Below are 16,468 nucleotides of genomic sequence, written 5' to 3' on the forward strand. Positions count from 1 at the left end.
GAAAATCTTCCCATCAGACGAAAGAGTTCACAGGTTGAGAGAAGTGGCATTACCCTTCCTCAGACGGGAAGATCTACCGGCCCATCAATGATTGAATCTGTTAGGTCATCTAACCTCTCTCCTCTTCTCTTGTAGTTTTCCTTATTTCCTTTCCTCACTGAGCTTTTTTCCTTGGAGCCCTTGGGCTTATAGCATCCTGCTTTTTCAACTAGGATTTTAGCTTAGCAAGTAATAATAATAATACTTCCAAATTTGTCATATTTGGTGGCAGAACAGATGACAAATTTGGAAATGTTTTGTGTTTTTAAACATGAAACTTACCCGCTGGTTATATAAAAATGGCTATAGTCAATTGGACGCTCCGCAGAAATTCAAAATCTCGTGGCAATCGCAGATATGCCTGGTGTACACTAGCGGCCTTGCGGTAGACAGGCCGAACTATTCTAATCACTTCAGACCTTCCCTGCGTTCTTGCAAGCAAGATGTATTGGAACTCACTCGTGATTAACCTGGATTTTGGAAGTATTTTGGTGATGTATACCTAATTTTCGGGTTCTGGCATTCGCTTATTTGTTTGTTTTAAACATCTGACTTAGCCGGTGGATATATATATAGCTTACGTCCCTGACGTCACGGCAGAAAATTCAAAACTTGCGGCAATCGTAGATTGGATAGATAGGTGTATTACTGGCGCCACCACTTGTCAGTTATCTGGAACCATTCCAGGAATCCTCAGATCTTCCCTGCCGCCATTGCTGGCGACATCATTGGAACATTCGCTCGTCTTAACCTTCGATTTTTGCAGTATCTTTGGTGAAGTACTTGTTTTTTGGTTAATTGGCTTTCGCTTGATTGGATTTACTTACGGATTTTCTTGAACTCTTTTGATTTGATGTGTTTTTGACCTTTGCTTGATTGATCTCTCTCTGGAATTTTCCAAAATGGCTGACCCTTCCCCAGTTTATAGAAAGTGTGAAAGGCTGTAAAACCTGCCTTCCTAAAGCCTCTATCCATCCTCACTCTATTTGCACTAAATGTAGAGGTAAAGTTTGTTCTTTAATGGATCAATGTGATGAATGTTTGTTGTTATCTGGAAGTGAGTGGCTCGATTTCGATTGATACACTCGTAAGTTAGAATGAGATAGGGTTAGAAGAAGCTCTTCTCGATCTAGAGAATTTTCCTCTCCCCGTGTCTCTGAACCTAGTGGTAGTTCATGAACCTCCTACTGTTACCGCTGAACCCTCACTTAAAGATATGATGAGTGCTATACAAGCCCTTGGAGTGAGGGTTGAGTTGCTTGCTACGGACAGGAACCAACTTATGTCCGACGTAAATATTCTTAAGAGTGCCAGTGTTAGTGCCAAAAGTGGTTTGTTCCGTAACCGAAATACAAACCACGCTACTGTATTTACATTGGGTTTACCTTCTAGCGTAGCTGAAATGGCGAGCCATTAGAATTTAACGAGGGTGTATTACCCCCGCGCTAGTTAGCAGGGGGGTAGGGGAGTGGTAGCTAGCTACCCCTCCCCCCCCTCACACACCGGTGAACTGCTTCACTTTCACTTTTGGCTCGGACATGGACAGACGTCTCTCTTTGTCCTCGCTTGGCAGCCATTGTTTGTTTTGTCTTTACTTAATCACTTACTTTTCTTTTACTCAATATATATGTAAACATTTTCTCATGTTTATGTATATATTTGAGTATAGAAATCAGTAAGTTTCCTTTTCAGAGTTTGTGCTTGTGTGTGTAGTGTACGATATCTCCGTGGAGCCCTCGGCAGTTAGGCCACCATGGTGTAATTTCATGGGTCGCGATCGAGTTTGACTTCGGTCTTTCTCTCTCTCTCTTGAGGTCGTTCACCCTTTTACTACGTTACTTTTATACGCCTTTGTAGCTTCCTTCCCGTGTGGGGGTGTTGCTACGCCGTACGTTTTGTCTCAATTAGTTTATGAATCTAATTGTATTTGTTGATTTTTCTGCTTTGTAGAACGATTCCTTTCGGGGTTTTCGTTCTTTCTTTAATGTTCATTCATTTTTAAATTACATAGTTACATAATTATAATTGTTATAATTCTGTGTTGGTTACAGCTCTCCTTCCGTGAGTGTAAGTGGTTGTGGGGGCACGTGCCTGTTGTGTAATTCTTGTGTTCCTTTCCCTCGGGATTCCTCTTCGGAGCCTTCCCGGGGGAATGAATGTTAACTAATGATTTTTGTTTAATTTTTTACAGTTACCGATCTAGTTCGTTTCTGTAATGTGACAACGGAGTGAGCTGTCTTGTTGAGGCCTGGGGATTCGGCTGTTGCTGCCTCCCCTATAGATCTTCGTCAGGGTCGTGTCTCCTTCTCCTGGAAGTACAGTACTCCCGTGACGATTGACAGCTCTCCAGTTCATTTTAGAACACTCAGGAGGCTCGCCTCCTTGGGTGGGTAACTTTCCTTCCGAGGGAAGTTTTTCCTGTCCAGGCTTGAGTTTTTCCCCTTTTGGGGGGTTCTTCTCTTGCCTTTTTTTCGTGCCACTATGCTCTTGGTGCTGAGCGGTCGCACCTGCAGTTACGCTCATGGGGCTGGGCAACTGCAGGAGCCCCTCTTCGGAGGAAAGCTCCTTTTAGGTCACTGGCTGACCCGTCTCTTCTACGAAGTGTTTCTCTTTCGTTCGCGAGAGAGTACACTCATAGAGACTCCTCTTCAGAGGACTCTTCTGCTGTTGTTGCTGTTGGCCGCCTTCGCCGTAAGGCTCACCGTCCGCTACGTCGTAAGGGCCTCCCATCTCCCTATAAGGGTGCTAAGAGGCGCCTTTTTGAATCTCCGTATGCAGCCTACAACTCCTTCTTCTTGATCTTCCGCCCCTGGTGCAGATAGACAGCATTCTGACCTCGTCTTCCGACGGGCAACGGTCTTCCGGACATCAGTCTCCCGGCGGACAGACAACGGTCCTCCGACGGACATCAGTCTCCTGACGGACAACGATCCCTTCAGGGCAAAGGGTTGCCTCCCACGGGGGTTCTTCCCTTGCGTGTCAGGGTTCCCCAGCGCGCCCTTCTGCTGTGTTCTCTCCTGCTCAGTGTTAGCGCACAGGCGCTCTCCTGCTCATCAGCGCTTTCCTGATCGCTAGCGCTCTCCTGTTCGCCAGCGCTCTCCTGTTCGTCAGCGCTCTCCTGATGATCATCTGTGCTGTTCCTGTTGGTTCCTGTTACGCGCCCTCGTTCGCCCTCGCGATCTAGAACTTCGGTTCAGGTCTTGGACAAGGACTCTTCTTCTACGCACAGGCTTCCACGCGTTGCCTTCTGCTCGCCAGTGATCACCAGCTTGCCAGCGACCACAGACGCGTCAACGTTCGCCTGCTCGTCAGCGATCTCCTATGCGTCAACGATCGCCATCGATCTGCCACGCGTGACAGTTCCCCTGGACAACATCAGTAGCGATCTAGCGCTCGCCTGCTGTGGACTACGATCTCCTGTAGCTGAGTCTTGCCGTAGATCTTCCTCCTGCTCGCCAGCGCTCGCCTTTACTTCCGTCCTTCTGTGCGCCAGCTTTCTTCAATCGCCAGTGCACATCTGCGCGTCCTTTTCTGCCACGCACCAATGGGCGCCAACGGTTTTTCTGACCGTCTAGGATTGCCTGGTTAACAGCTTGCTTCAGCGCTCACCTTCCTGATGCACCTGCGCGCCTTCTATTAGTGCGATGCGCGCTAACCATCACTAGTCTCTCTCGCGTTAGCGATCGCCTACGCGCCCGCATGATTCTTCGCCTGCGCGCTAGCGTTTTGTTAACGCACCACCGCTCGCCAACGCGCCATCGCTTGCCAACGCGCCTTCACTCGCCTACGGGCCATCGCTCGCCAGAACGCGCCATCGCTCGTCAACGCGCCATCGCCCGCCTGCGCTCACTCTCGCGTCCACACGCCCGCGCGACCGCACGCCCACGTGCCCGTGCGCCTACGCTCATGCGCGACCGCGCACATGCTCTCCAATGTTTGCCCGCGCGCGAACCAATGGTATTCCGTCGCGCGGATGGACGGTGTTCCGTCGCGCGAACGTCGGCTTAATTCCTTCAGTATCCATGGCTCGTCTACGGGTCATCGCTCGCCGACCACCAGGTCTCGCCCTTCCTACCACGCTCGCCTTCCTTCTGCGCTCCTTCGCGCACTTTCGTTTGCGTTCCTGCGTGCCCGCGCATGGGCGCTTCCACGTTCGGCCACTCGCAAACCATTGATTTACCATCGCGCGGGCGCCAGGGCGACTGCGACCGCGATTCTCGTTGGGGTTTCGCAGCATAGCCAGCCTGGCGAGTCTTCTGGAGCGTATTTCCAGAACACGGCCTCACCCCGTAAACGCAGAGCATGGCACATGCAAGAGCAGGGAGAATCTTCAGGGAGGTCTGAGCAACATTCTTCTTTCCAGAACCTGGGTTAGCCCTTCCCCGTCATTCCCTGGAAGGGTTTTGCAGGGGAGCTTTCCGTTCGAGAGTTCTCCGTCGGCCAAGGGGTGACTGGTTTACCCCTTCCTCTTCTCCATCTCGTGAAAGGGGCTCACCAGGTCCTTTCCCTCCTCGGTTGCGACCCGAGGTTTTGTACAAGGAAGCTCCAGGAAGATCATGGGTGCTTTCCTCCTCTCGGGCTCAAGCACCTTGGCGTTTCGTCGCCAAGTTTCGAACTTGCGGGCAAGCTCGATGTTGGACCATCTGGACGCAATGACCGAGGGCTTCCTCTCGGGTGTCTCATCCGTGGATGTCGACAAACTCAGACACCCTTCCATCCTTGGGAAGAGCTTGTTTGTGCCCAAGGACAGAGACATAGACAGCGGTTGTGCGGAGGAAGTCGACTTCCGTTTTCACTCCTCCAAGGCGCTTTCTTCCAGACCCTGCAGGCCTCCAGCGCCTCTTTCTTTCAGCCTCGTCGGCCTAAGTTATCGGACTGGCTACGGCAACTAAGACAAGGTGTCCAATAGCAGTCCCCTCCTGTCAGGAACAGGTAGCATGGGAGGCTCTCCCGGGGGGGCATAATCCTAGAGGGAGCGGCAGAGTTCACGAACTCTAGGATTGGTAACCCCCCCTTGCAGGTCTCACGCTGGGAGGATGCCTAGGGTTACTCATCTGGATAACAGCTTCCCGATGCCGATTCCTGCACGATCTCCGTGATCAGCCAAGGATATCGCGCCTGCCGTCTCTGTCAGCGAATTCAGTGTCACTGAACCTCTATGCCGTGGGGTCGGCAAGAGTTTTGCCCGTTTGGGCAGAATGATCCATGCCTTAGGAGAAGGTCCTCCATAGGATCGTCGACGGCTTCACCCCCAGGCTTCTTCATTCGATCCTTTCTCGTAGGAAAGCACCTGAGACGGGAATTCCGTAGTCGACCTCTCAGCTCTGATCAAGTTTGTCAAACAAACTTCGTCCAGCGTGGAACAGCAGAATCGATCAGACTGGTAACGAGGCGACAGGACTCCTTAGGCCCTGGATCGGAAGGACGGGTACTTTCAGTTTCCATTCCATCCCTCTTCCAGGAAGCTCTTGGAATTCAGCCTAGACTACAGGTGTTCCTGCTTAAGATGCGGTGTGGCGATCCCGCCGTGGTATCGCAGGTCTTTCCCCAGAGAACTCTCCCTGCTTTCCTCATGGCCGATCAGGAGCAGGCTTCCGCCTCCTTCGCCTTTTGGAGGTCTGGTCAACTCCAGTAGGCTCGGGTTCGACCTTCTTCAACGCCAGGACAAGCTTCCGGATCCTTACCATGAGTGAGGGATTGTGGTAATTTGCTTGGAGCCTTCTCTACTTCTGCCTCAACATCTGGAGTATCTAGCCATGATATTGAGTCAATGGCCTTACCACGTTGGAAACCCCGCTTCTCGTCCGTCCAGCGAAGTTAAGCAACGTCGGGTCTGGTCGGTACTTGGATGGGTGATCGCCTGGGGACGCCAGATGCTGTTGCCGCCTCCTCCGAGCCTTCCCTTCAGTTGACTGTGGCAAGGCTGAGGAGAGTCGCAATACCTGTTCTCAGTCAAGCAGAGCTTTCAGCCCTACCTTGGAACGTTTCCTAGGTCTCTTTTCCTCATTGACCCGTCTAAAGTCCCGAAGGGTCGCCTCAGGATAAGTTCCCTGTGGGGCGGCCCAAGTTCCGGTGGTTTCAAAGCAACGATTAACCGGACTTTCTGACTCCTATGGGACCAGCGGAACGTTTAGACCTGCAATGGGTGTTGACCTATGGAACCTCTTGATGGGAGTAGATATTCTCCTCCTTTCCCCACATTTTTTATGCTGTTCTTGGACTCGTCAAAGAAAACGGGGGGGGGGGGGGGGGCATGTTCCGGTTCAGGCCTATGGTCAGGCCTGAAGGATACCTCTCCATCATTCAGGCAGGCTTAGGGGCCGTAGTCTGGCCCCTCTACAGATCCTACAGCTCCTGCCGAGTCGCTCCGTGCGCGACGACTTCATGGTACTGGCGTGTTCCAACCAGCAAGGGACGCATTTTCATACCTTCGCATCTTGCAGTAGAGATACTGAGATGATTTGAGATCCTCTCAATACCACTATCGGCTCGCTCATTCCGGGCAGAGGAATGTTCTCTCCGACTATCTGAGCAGAGCCTCGTAGATAGAGTGTACCTGGGGGTCTTTGGCCTTTAGTAACCAGTAAGTCCTGGCCTGGGGGACCTGATCACGATAGCTTGGAACCTCAAGCTTCCGCTGTTCTTCCCCCCCAGTCTCAGACCCCAAGACTCTTTGGCAAGATGCATTCCGGTGATGGTGGGACAACATCGACGTCTGCGTCTTCCCTCCTTTGTTGCCTGTTGAGAATGGGTCTCAACAAGACCAGGTTGTCTGTCAACCTTTCAATGGCCCTGAGAGCTCCACTGGGACTATACGCAGAACGGTTTCCAGACCCTCTGCTTCCCCTGACAGAACTCCCGGGAGAGCTTCTCCTACGGCACAGGCTACTCAAACAACCACACTGCAACATCTTTCACGAGCCGGGGCATCGCTTCGGCTTCACGCCTGGAGACACTACGCCTCCTCCTCAAGAAGAGACAACCCGCTACAGTCGCGGGGCGGAGGTCGCGTCATCTGCGACAGTCATCCGCAGGGGTCTACCAGGCGAAGTGGAGAGTCTTCTGTGGTTGGTGTCGTGGGAGATATACCTCTTCCCTTGAGGCCTCTTCTCCAGCAATAACGAACTTATTGCTTTTCGGCGGGAGGAAACTCCTTTCCGCTCTCGACAGTGAAGCCTGTCGCTCAGCCTTTCCCTGACCTTCAGGCTGAAAGGAATAAACTTTTTCCTTCCCGCTTGACCTTTCCTCGCTCATGCGAAGCTGCGAACGTCCCTGCCCCAGTCGGAGTGAGACCTCCAACATGGAGCATGGTTCGGACTTTTTAGTCCCTTAAGAGATCTTCTCAAGACCCTTTACGTCAGGCCTCTGATCGTATTCCGTCTTGGGGCTCCTGCTCACTCTGGCCGCGGCCAGTGTGTAAGCAATCTTCTTGGTCTCGTACGACTCCCCCCCTTTCTAAGGAATGGGGGAAGGCAACATTCAGGTTCGCTCCTGAGTTGTTGGCTAGACTCAGAATCTTGGGGTCCCGGCCCTTCGGTCCAATTCCTTCAAGATTTCGAGTCACCATTCTGTATCAGATGACCCAAAACCTTCTCCTTCTTGCCAGTAAAGGAATCAAGGGGTTATCTTTGGGAACAGCTGCAGTTTGTCCTCACATGCAGCCGGCTTGGGAGCACAAGAAGGACACGGGGGAGAGTCACCAGTATACCTCTTCAGCTCGGACTCAAGGACATTCATCTCGACCTGAATCCAGACCCTCCCCCGTCATGTCGCCCTACAGCACGATGTCGGATACATCGCAACATCCCTCGCCTTTGAGTAATACTACTCTGTGACGCAGGTGCTACAAGCTGGAGTCTGGAAGCGTCTAATGATCTTCGCAGCCCGCTTCCTGCAGGACGTGACCCACAGGAGTATCGATACGTTTCTATCGCTCTGTGGTGGCTACACAACAGCTGGTCTAACCTCAGGCTCCTTTTTGGACAGGTAGCAGAAGGTTGAGGTCATTGTTATCAGGTTTTAGTCTGCATGAACGAAAGAAGTATGTCTGGCCCTTACTTCTTTCTTCATCATCCCCTCTACTGGGAAGCAGCATCCTGGTCTCTGCATAGCTGACCTCAAACCTCTGCAGGTAAACCATGCTTCCTTGTGTTCCGAGTATTGAGTCAATACTGTCGCGTCCCCCATACCCTGACGAGGTGGTATTGGGAACGTCCTAACCCAGAGTTCCTTCTGGAACTCCAGGTCAACTGCCTAGGACGGGTCACACTTCTTCCTTCACACACAAGCTTATGTAGGCCACACGGTTCCTTGCGGAGCAAGGAACTTGTGAGGTGCAGGGACTCCTTTTCTCGAGTGCGACTCACTCGGATTCTGAGTTCCCGGGTAAAGCCAAAGCCAGTATGGCTGGGGACTTTCCACCCTTCCTAAGGGGTAAGTCACCCAATGTAAATAGCGTGGTTTGTATTTCGGTTATCATATTAGTGCGGGAAATGTGTTCAGTGCTGTGGAGGGTGCGTCTGCTCGTGCCTATCGTTCACCTAGCCTTAGACCTCTTCCAAGCTCCCCAACCCCTGGGAGAAGGAATGTCGAGTGGCGAAAGGGAACGAGAGGCGTAACTGTACGAGCAGACGTCCCCTCAAGTGTTGCTGGTGACATTTCACGTAACACTCGCTCTCTCCATCCATGGGAGCGTCATATTTCTACTCCTGCTTGGAACTTGGACGTGGTCCTGCAGTTCCTTATGTCAGACAGGTTTGAACCGTTAAATTTAGCCTCCCTGAAGGATCTTACCCTCAAGACTCTTTTCTTGGTGAGCTTGGCTTCTGCGAAAAGGGTTAGTGAGATGCATGCTTTTAGCAAGAATATCGGCTTCTCCGCTAATAAAGCAGTATGTTCTCTTCAACTTGGTTTCTTGGCCAAAAATGAACTTCCGTCTCGTCCGTGGCCTAAATCATTTGAACTTCCCAGTCTATCTGAGATTGTTGGGAATGAAGTTGAAAGAGTTCTGTGCCCCATTAGAGCTCTTAGATTTTATTTATCTAGAACTAAACCGCTGCAAGGTTTTTTCAGAGGCTTATGGTGCTCCGTTAAAAAGCCCTCTTTGCCTATGTCGAAGAATGTGTTGTCTTATTTTATTAGACTATTGATTACAGAGGCACACTCTCATTTAAGTGAGAAGGATCGTAATTTGCTTAAAGTTAAGGCTCATGAAGTTAGAGCGGTAGCAACTTCAGTAGCATTTAAACAAAATAGATCCCTTAGAAGTATTATGGACGCAACCTTTTGGAGAAGCAAGTAGGTGTTCGCTTCATATTACTTGAAAGATGTCCAGACTCTTTATGAGGACTGCTACACGTTGGGACCATTCGTAGCAGCGAGTGCAGTAGTGGGTGAAGGTTCTACCACTACATTCCCTTAATCCCAATATCCTTTTAATCTTCTCTTGAAATTTTTAATCTTGTTTTGGGTTGTACGGGAGACTAAGAAGTCTTTCGCAATATTTGATTTGGCGGGTGGTCAAAATATTGTTTCTTGAGAGCGCCCAGATTAAGGGTATTGATGAGGTCCTGTTGTAGGGGTGTTCACCCTGATTATAACAGCTCCTAGAAGTCTTTCAGCATCCTGAGAGGATCGCTGGGGTTCATAAGGATAGCGGACTAATGAGTCAGAGTATTCATCAGAGTCAGCTTCCTTATCAGGTACCTATACTTAAGTTTGTTTTTTGAATATTTGTCAAAAACTCTTGAGCATATACGCCTTTATTGTTTTAATACTGGTCTCTACCCACCACCATGGGTGTGAATCAGCTATATATATATTCACCGGCTAAGTTTAATATTTAAAAATGATATTTTCAATTTAAAATAAATTTTTGAATATACTTACCCGGTGAATATATATAATTAAAGGCCCTCCCTTCCTCCCCGATAGAGACTCTACGGACTGAGAAAAACTGAATTGGTTGAGAAGTATATGCGGTATCTGGCCGATAGTCGGCGCTGGTGGGCACACCCGGCAGCCTTCATGGCGATCGCTCGCGAGTTTTTGGAATCTGTTGACCGTCGGAGACGTAAGCTATATATATATTCACCGGGTAAGTATATTCAAAAATTTATTTTAAATTGAAAATATCATTTTTCTCACAGCAGTATAGACAGATTGTGGTCTCTCCTTCGCGTCTCTCTGGCCACGCAGCTAACACTCCCTCGCGTCAAGCTTTTGGCTTAAAGTAAACACTCGCTGGTTACACGAGATCAGGTCTTAACCTCACAGCATGAGGTTCACGTTGTTGATGCTTTTTTTCAACAAGCCTAGCTTCAATATCGGTTTCTTGCGGCCGATCTGGACGTGTTTCGGTAGGCGATATAGATCTTGACTCTCTCTCACGGCATGTTGAGCATATGCAGCATGCTGGAACCATACTGGACTCATGCTTGCCCCATGCTGGGTGCATGCTGGAAGCATGCCATCAGACCGTTTCCCGGTGTCAGGATCGCGAACGTCTTATTTTAAGCCATCAAGCTTTAGGTGTGGCTGCCTCCAGTATTTCGGGAAACCCCTAAGATCTAGAGGGTTGTTCGAAGGAGGCAGCTGAGGCCATCGCTTGTACAAAGGACTTTTACCTTAAGGTTTTGCAACCCAAATAGGAGGTTTTATGGAGTGGTGTAGAGCTAAAGCAGTCTCTTCATTTAGTAACTCTAAAACACAAGTGGCCTATTTCTTCTTAGACCTTAGATGAAAACACATTTTTTCCTCCTCGACCATGAAGGGGTACAGGAGTATGCGGGCAGCTGTCTTCAGACGCAGGAGATTGGATCTATCAAATAAACACCTTATAGATCTTCTCAGATCGTTTGAGATGACTAAGAAGCGTCAGCAAGATTCTCCGGCCTGGAATTTAGAGGTTGTTGCTGTAGTGACAGATTCGAGCCTTTATACTCGGTTTCTTTTTTATGATCTGACTTTGGAGACTTTTTTGAGTAAATCGGGCAACAGTTGAGTGTCAGTGAATTTCACTCTTTTAGCAAGAACATGACTTCAAAAACGGATAAGCCATATGCGCCTTGCAACTTGGATTCTTGGTCATAAACAAACGTCCTTCTCATCCATGGCCTAAATCTTTCGAGATCACTATTCTCTCGAATATGGTTTGTGAAGAGTTTTTTTGTCTGGTTAAAACGATGAAGTTTTTTCAGGACAGGACTAAAGGAGTTAAGAGACTATTCAGAGGCTCTTTGGTGCACAGTCAAGAAGCCTACGCTACCTATGTCTAAAACGCTCTATCATTTCTTGTAGACTTTAATTACAAAGGCTCTCTCACACTGTGGTGAGACAGATCTTAAGCTGTCGAAAGAGTAAAGACTCATGAAGTTAGAGCTGTGGGAGCTTCTGTAACTTTTAAACAAAACTGTTCTCTGCAAAGCATTGTATATACAGCCTTTTGAAGGGGTAATCCTGTATTCACCTTGCATTACTTATACCGTATCCAGTCTCTTTGTGAGGACGGCTACGTTTTGGGATCATTCGTAACAACGAGTGCAGTAGTAGGTGAAACATCCACCACTACATTTCCCTAAATTCCTAGTACCCCTGTTCTTCTCTTGGAACTTTTATATATGATTTTATGATTGTACTTGAAGATTGGTCGGCAATCTTCCGCAATCTTTGATTTAGTCAGGTGGTCATTTTGTTCCTAGAGAGTGCCCGGAACAAGGGTATTAGTTGAGGTCCTGTCATTTTATAGGTTATTGAACCGTTTGACAGCTCTTAGAGATCTTCAGCCCCCTGGGTGGACCACTGGATCTCGTAAGGATAGCAGACAGAATGAGACAGAGAACCATTGAAGTCAGCTTCCTTATCAGGTACGAACCTCTTAAGTGGTTATATTTAACTCTTAAGTGAATTTCCAATTATGTTGCTGTCTCTGACCCGCCACCAAGGGTGTCAATCAGCCATTCTTATATAACCAGCGGGTAAGTTTTATGTTTAAAAATGATATTTTCATAATAAAATAAATTTTTGAACATACTTACCCGCTGGTTATATGAGTTATAATCCCACCCTCCTCCCCTCTTGAGACTAAGGAGCATGGAAGGTCTGAAGTGATTGGAATAGTTCGGCTTGTCTACCGCCAGGCCGCTAGTGTACACCTGGCATATCTGCGATTGCCACAAGATTTTGAATTTCTGCGGAGCGTCCAAGGGACTATAGCCATTCTTATATAACCAGCGGGTAAGTATGTTCAAAAATTTATTTTATGAAAATATCATTTTTCAATATTAAACTTACCCGATAATCATGTAGCTGTCAACTCCGTTGCCCGACAGAATTCTATGGAGGGATACGCCAGCTATCACAATACTAGAAGGGGGTGTACTTACCAGCGCCACCTGTGGCCAGGTACTCAAGTACTTCTTGTTGACACCTCCTCAATTATTCCTCTGTCGTGCTTCCGGCAAGACGTTCTGGGATATGCTTATGATCTTCGAGTTTGTTCACGGCTAATTGGTGAAGTATTCTCTCAGATTTCGGCTGTCGCTTTACTGGAAACCTTCTTATATTAGCTAGATAGCTTTTATATAGTCCTGATATACGGTTAACGATCTTTTGCTTGATTTTGGAAACCCCTTTGGCTAACTCTTTGGAATCAAGATGTCTGACATTTCGCAAGCCCCCTCCCATAGACGATGTAGGTCTTGCAATAGGCGTATTCCGAAGGCCTCGGTAGATCCTCACACCGCTTGTTCTGACTGTAGGGACAGACCCTGTCAGTTAGAAAATCGATGTGAGGAATGCGCCAGACTTTCGGAACTGGAATTTGTCCGTCTTTTAAAATATTCAACTAAGTTAGAGAGAGGTAGAGTTAGGAGGAGTTCTTCTCACTCTTCACTGTTTTCCTCACCTCATGATCCCCCACCTTTTCCTACCCCTGTAGTGGCTACCCCCGAACCTACTGTTTGCCCTCCGCCTGATATGTCTGTTGTTTTGCGTGCTATTCAGGCCTTAGGCGATAAAGTAGAGTCAGTGGTAAGTGACCATAAGTCTCTGATGGCCGAAGTTAAGGAACTTAAGGTCAAGAGTGCAGTGGGTGGAATTAGTGCCAGTGCTGTGACGAGTGCTAGTGTCAGTGCAGTGCCAAGTGCTAGTGTCAGTGCCAGTGTGGTGCGTGAGGATACTTCTGTGCGAGCCAGTCGTCCTCCCAGTCCGGGACCTCTTGCAAGCTCCCAAGCCCAGGGGAGAAGCAATGTCGAAGGGCATAAGGGTTCGGCAGGCCTTGTCAGGCGCACAGAAGTATCCTCGGTGGTTGCGGGCGTGTCTTCCAAAGACCGTCACTCCCACCTGCAGACGATTGAGCCCGTCTTTTTCTCGTCTGCTGATCATCTGTCAGGGAAGAAACGTTGGTCTCAGGTCTCGAGACCACTTAAACGCAGAGTCCAGTCCGCGAGTGCTCAGCCAGGTTGCAGTCATTGGCTCAGCTCTGACTCGCCGCAGTCATCTGTCGACTGCACTCCGCCCAAGAGGAGTAAGGTTCTGCCACAACAGAGCTCGACTGTTAAGGCTTTACCTCAGCCTACTGTAGTTTCTGCCGACCCTAAGTGGACTCTACTACAGTCCATGCAAGCACAGCTTTCGGACTTGATGCGTGAGTGTCGGGCTGAGAGTGTTGCGCCTCCGCCTCCGCCTACACTCCCTCCGCCTGCGTTCGCTCCGCCTACGCTCGCTCCGCCTGCGCTTGCTCCGCCTGATCGCAGTACCACCTGCCAGGCGTACGATGTTGAGCCACAGTCTGAGTTTGCTGTTCCCGGTGGTGTTCAGCCTCCGCCTTCTTTAAGGCAACCTTTGCTATGGGATCAGGAGGATTATACCTCTCTTCCTCCGCCTCCCCTTGCTGCTCCACCAGTGGTACTACTCTCGGCTGAGGTACAACAACCTCTCCCGTGCATGAGTCAGTCTCCTCAGCTCTCGCTGCAGCGAGCTCAACCATCCACAAGGCAAGCTCCACTACACCTTGGCCTTGCGCCTCAGGAGCCTCAGCTTGCGAGACATTTACCTTGTTCTGCGCAGCCTCAACCTCATCACGCTCCGCTCACACCACAGGAACAGGAACTTGCTTCTCCGCTTCCACCAACCGCTCAGCAAGCGCAACCCTTGGGTTCAACCTCTCATGCTAGGAGTCAGCCTCCTCCTCCCATGCGCCTTCCTTCTGCTTTGTCTGTTATTCAGCCTTTGCAGTCTGAGCCTCAGGTTCTCCCTCAACAGTTACTTGAAGAGGAAACCACTAATATTGTTCCTACTCGTTCTGACTCTGCTGTTCAGCATTCTGGTCCAATATCTCCGCTACACTCTGATGATGAGGCGTCTGATGATGAGGAGGCACACCTGGATCCCTCGTCAGACGTGGATGAATCCAAGCCTTCTCCACAGTCTATTGACTTTCGTAAGGTCTTGGCTCTGCTTAGGGAGGTTTACCCAGACCACTTTGTCTCTGCTATTCCCCGCTCTCCACCATCTGAGTTTTCGCTGGGCGTACAACAAGCTAAGTCCTCCTATACTAAGCTAGTCCTAGCAAGGTCCTCTAAGAGAGCATTCAGGATCTTAGGGGAGTGGCTGCAGACTAAGCAACACCTTGGCAAAACGTCTTTCATGTTCCCGCCGACTAAGCTCACCTCGAAAGCGAGCGTTTGGTATGCCACAGGAGAAGCACCAGGCTTGGGAGTACCTGCCTCTGCCCAGGCTGACTTTTCAAGTCTGGTAGACTCGCCTCGGAGAACTGCAATGAGGCGTTCTAAGGTTTGCTGGACCTTCTCAGACCTGGATCACTTACTGAAAGGACTGTTTAGAGCATTTGAGATGTTCAACTTTCTTGACTGGTGCCTGGGGGCCCTCAGCAAGAAGACCTCTCCTGCGGACAAGGATTCTGCCATGCTATTAATGTCCTGCATGGATAAGGCCATTAGGGATGGATCTGGCGAGCTTGCGTCGTTGTTTGTATCAGGGGTTTTGAAGAAAAGGGAACAGCTGTGTACCTTCCTTTCCTCCAGCATTACACCTTGCCAAAGGTCACAACTTCTTTTTGCTCCGCTCTCGAAGTTCCTCTTCCCCGAAGAGCTGGTTAAGGACTTGTCTGCTGCCCTGATACAAAAGGACACTCACGATCTTGTAGCCTCATCGGCTCGTAAGTCTAAGGTTACTACCTCAGTCCCCAAGACTTATCGCTCCCCAGTGGTTGATACCCCTGCTACGAGGTTCATACCGCCCTTTCGTGGTAGAGCACCCAGCCGAGGAAGCTCCCGTCCAGACTCTTACAGGAGCAAGTCCAGGAAAGGCTCCAGGACATCTAAAGGAAAAAACTGACTCTCCGCATCTCCAGACAGCAGTAGGAGCCAGACTCAAGATCTTCTGGCGAGCCTGGGAGAAGAGAGGTGCAGACGCCCAGTCTGTCAGTTGGCTGAGGAACGGTTACAGGATTCCATTCTGCCTCAAACCACCTCTGACCACTTCGCCCATCAACCTCTCTCCCAACTACAAAGAAGAGGACAAGAGGCTAGCATTGCACCAGGAGGTGTCGCTACTTGTGCAGAAGAAGGCAGTGGTTATAGTCCGGGACCATCAATCCCCGGGCTTCTACAACCGTCTCTTTCTTGTGGCCAAGAAGACAGGGGGTTGGAGACCGGTGCTGGACGTCAGCGCGCTCAACGCGTATGTCACCAAGCAGACGTTCACGATGGAGACGACGAAGTCGGTCTTAGCAGCGGTCAGGCAGGAGGACTGGATGGTCTCGTTGGACTTGAAAGATGCCTACTTTCACGTTCCTATTCATCCAGACTCCCAACCTTTCCTGAGATTCGTTTTCGGAAAGGTTGTCTACCAATTCCAAGCCCTGTGTTTTGGCCTAAGCACAGCTCCTATGGTCTTTACTCATCTGATGAGGAATATAGCAAAATTCCTACACTTATCGGACATCAGAGCCTCCCTCTACTTAGACGACTGGCTGTTGAGAGCCTCCACGAGTCGTCGCTGTCTGGAGAATCTCAATTGGACTTTAGACTTAATCAGAGAACTGGGTCTATTAGTCAACATAGAAAAGTCTCAACTCATTCCCTCCCAATCCATTGTGTACCTGGGAATGGAGATTCGGAGTCAGGATTTTCGGGCTTTTCCATCGGCCCCCAGGATAAGCCAAGCCCTAGAGTGCATCATGAGCATGCTGAAGAGGAGCAGTTGCTCGGTGAGACAGTGGATGAGTCTCACAGGGACCCTTTCATCACTGGCCCTGTTCGTCGAGCTAGGGAGACTCCACCTCCGCCCTCTTCAATTCCATCTTGCAGCTCATTGGGACAAGGGTTCGACTCTAGAAGCAGTCTCTATCCCAATCACCCAAGAGATGAAGACCACTCTCCTGTGGTGGAAGCACAACCTCCTTCTC

The 16,468-nt window shown here is 49.6% G+C and overlaps 1 protein-coding gene and 1 pseudogene across 4 annotated transcripts in view; both read left to right on the forward strand.

Annotated features, from left to right (window-relative positions):
- The window catches only part of LOC137657816 (uncharacterized), a 514,523-nt gene that overhangs the window by 23,667 nt on the left and 474,388 nt on the right, over window positions 1-16,468 (forward strand). The window lies entirely within an intron of this gene.
- On the forward strand, window positions 5,806-5,924 carry LOC137658056 (5S ribosomal RNA; annotated as a pseudogene).

The sequence above is a fragment of the Palaemon carinicauda genome, chromosome 18 (assembly GCF_036898095.1).
Source record: "Palaemon carinicauda isolate YSFRI2023 chromosome 18, ASM3689809v2, whole genome shotgun sequence".
NCBI lineage: Eukaryota > Metazoa > Arthropoda > Malacostraca > Decapoda > Palaemonidae > Palaemon > Palaemon carinicauda.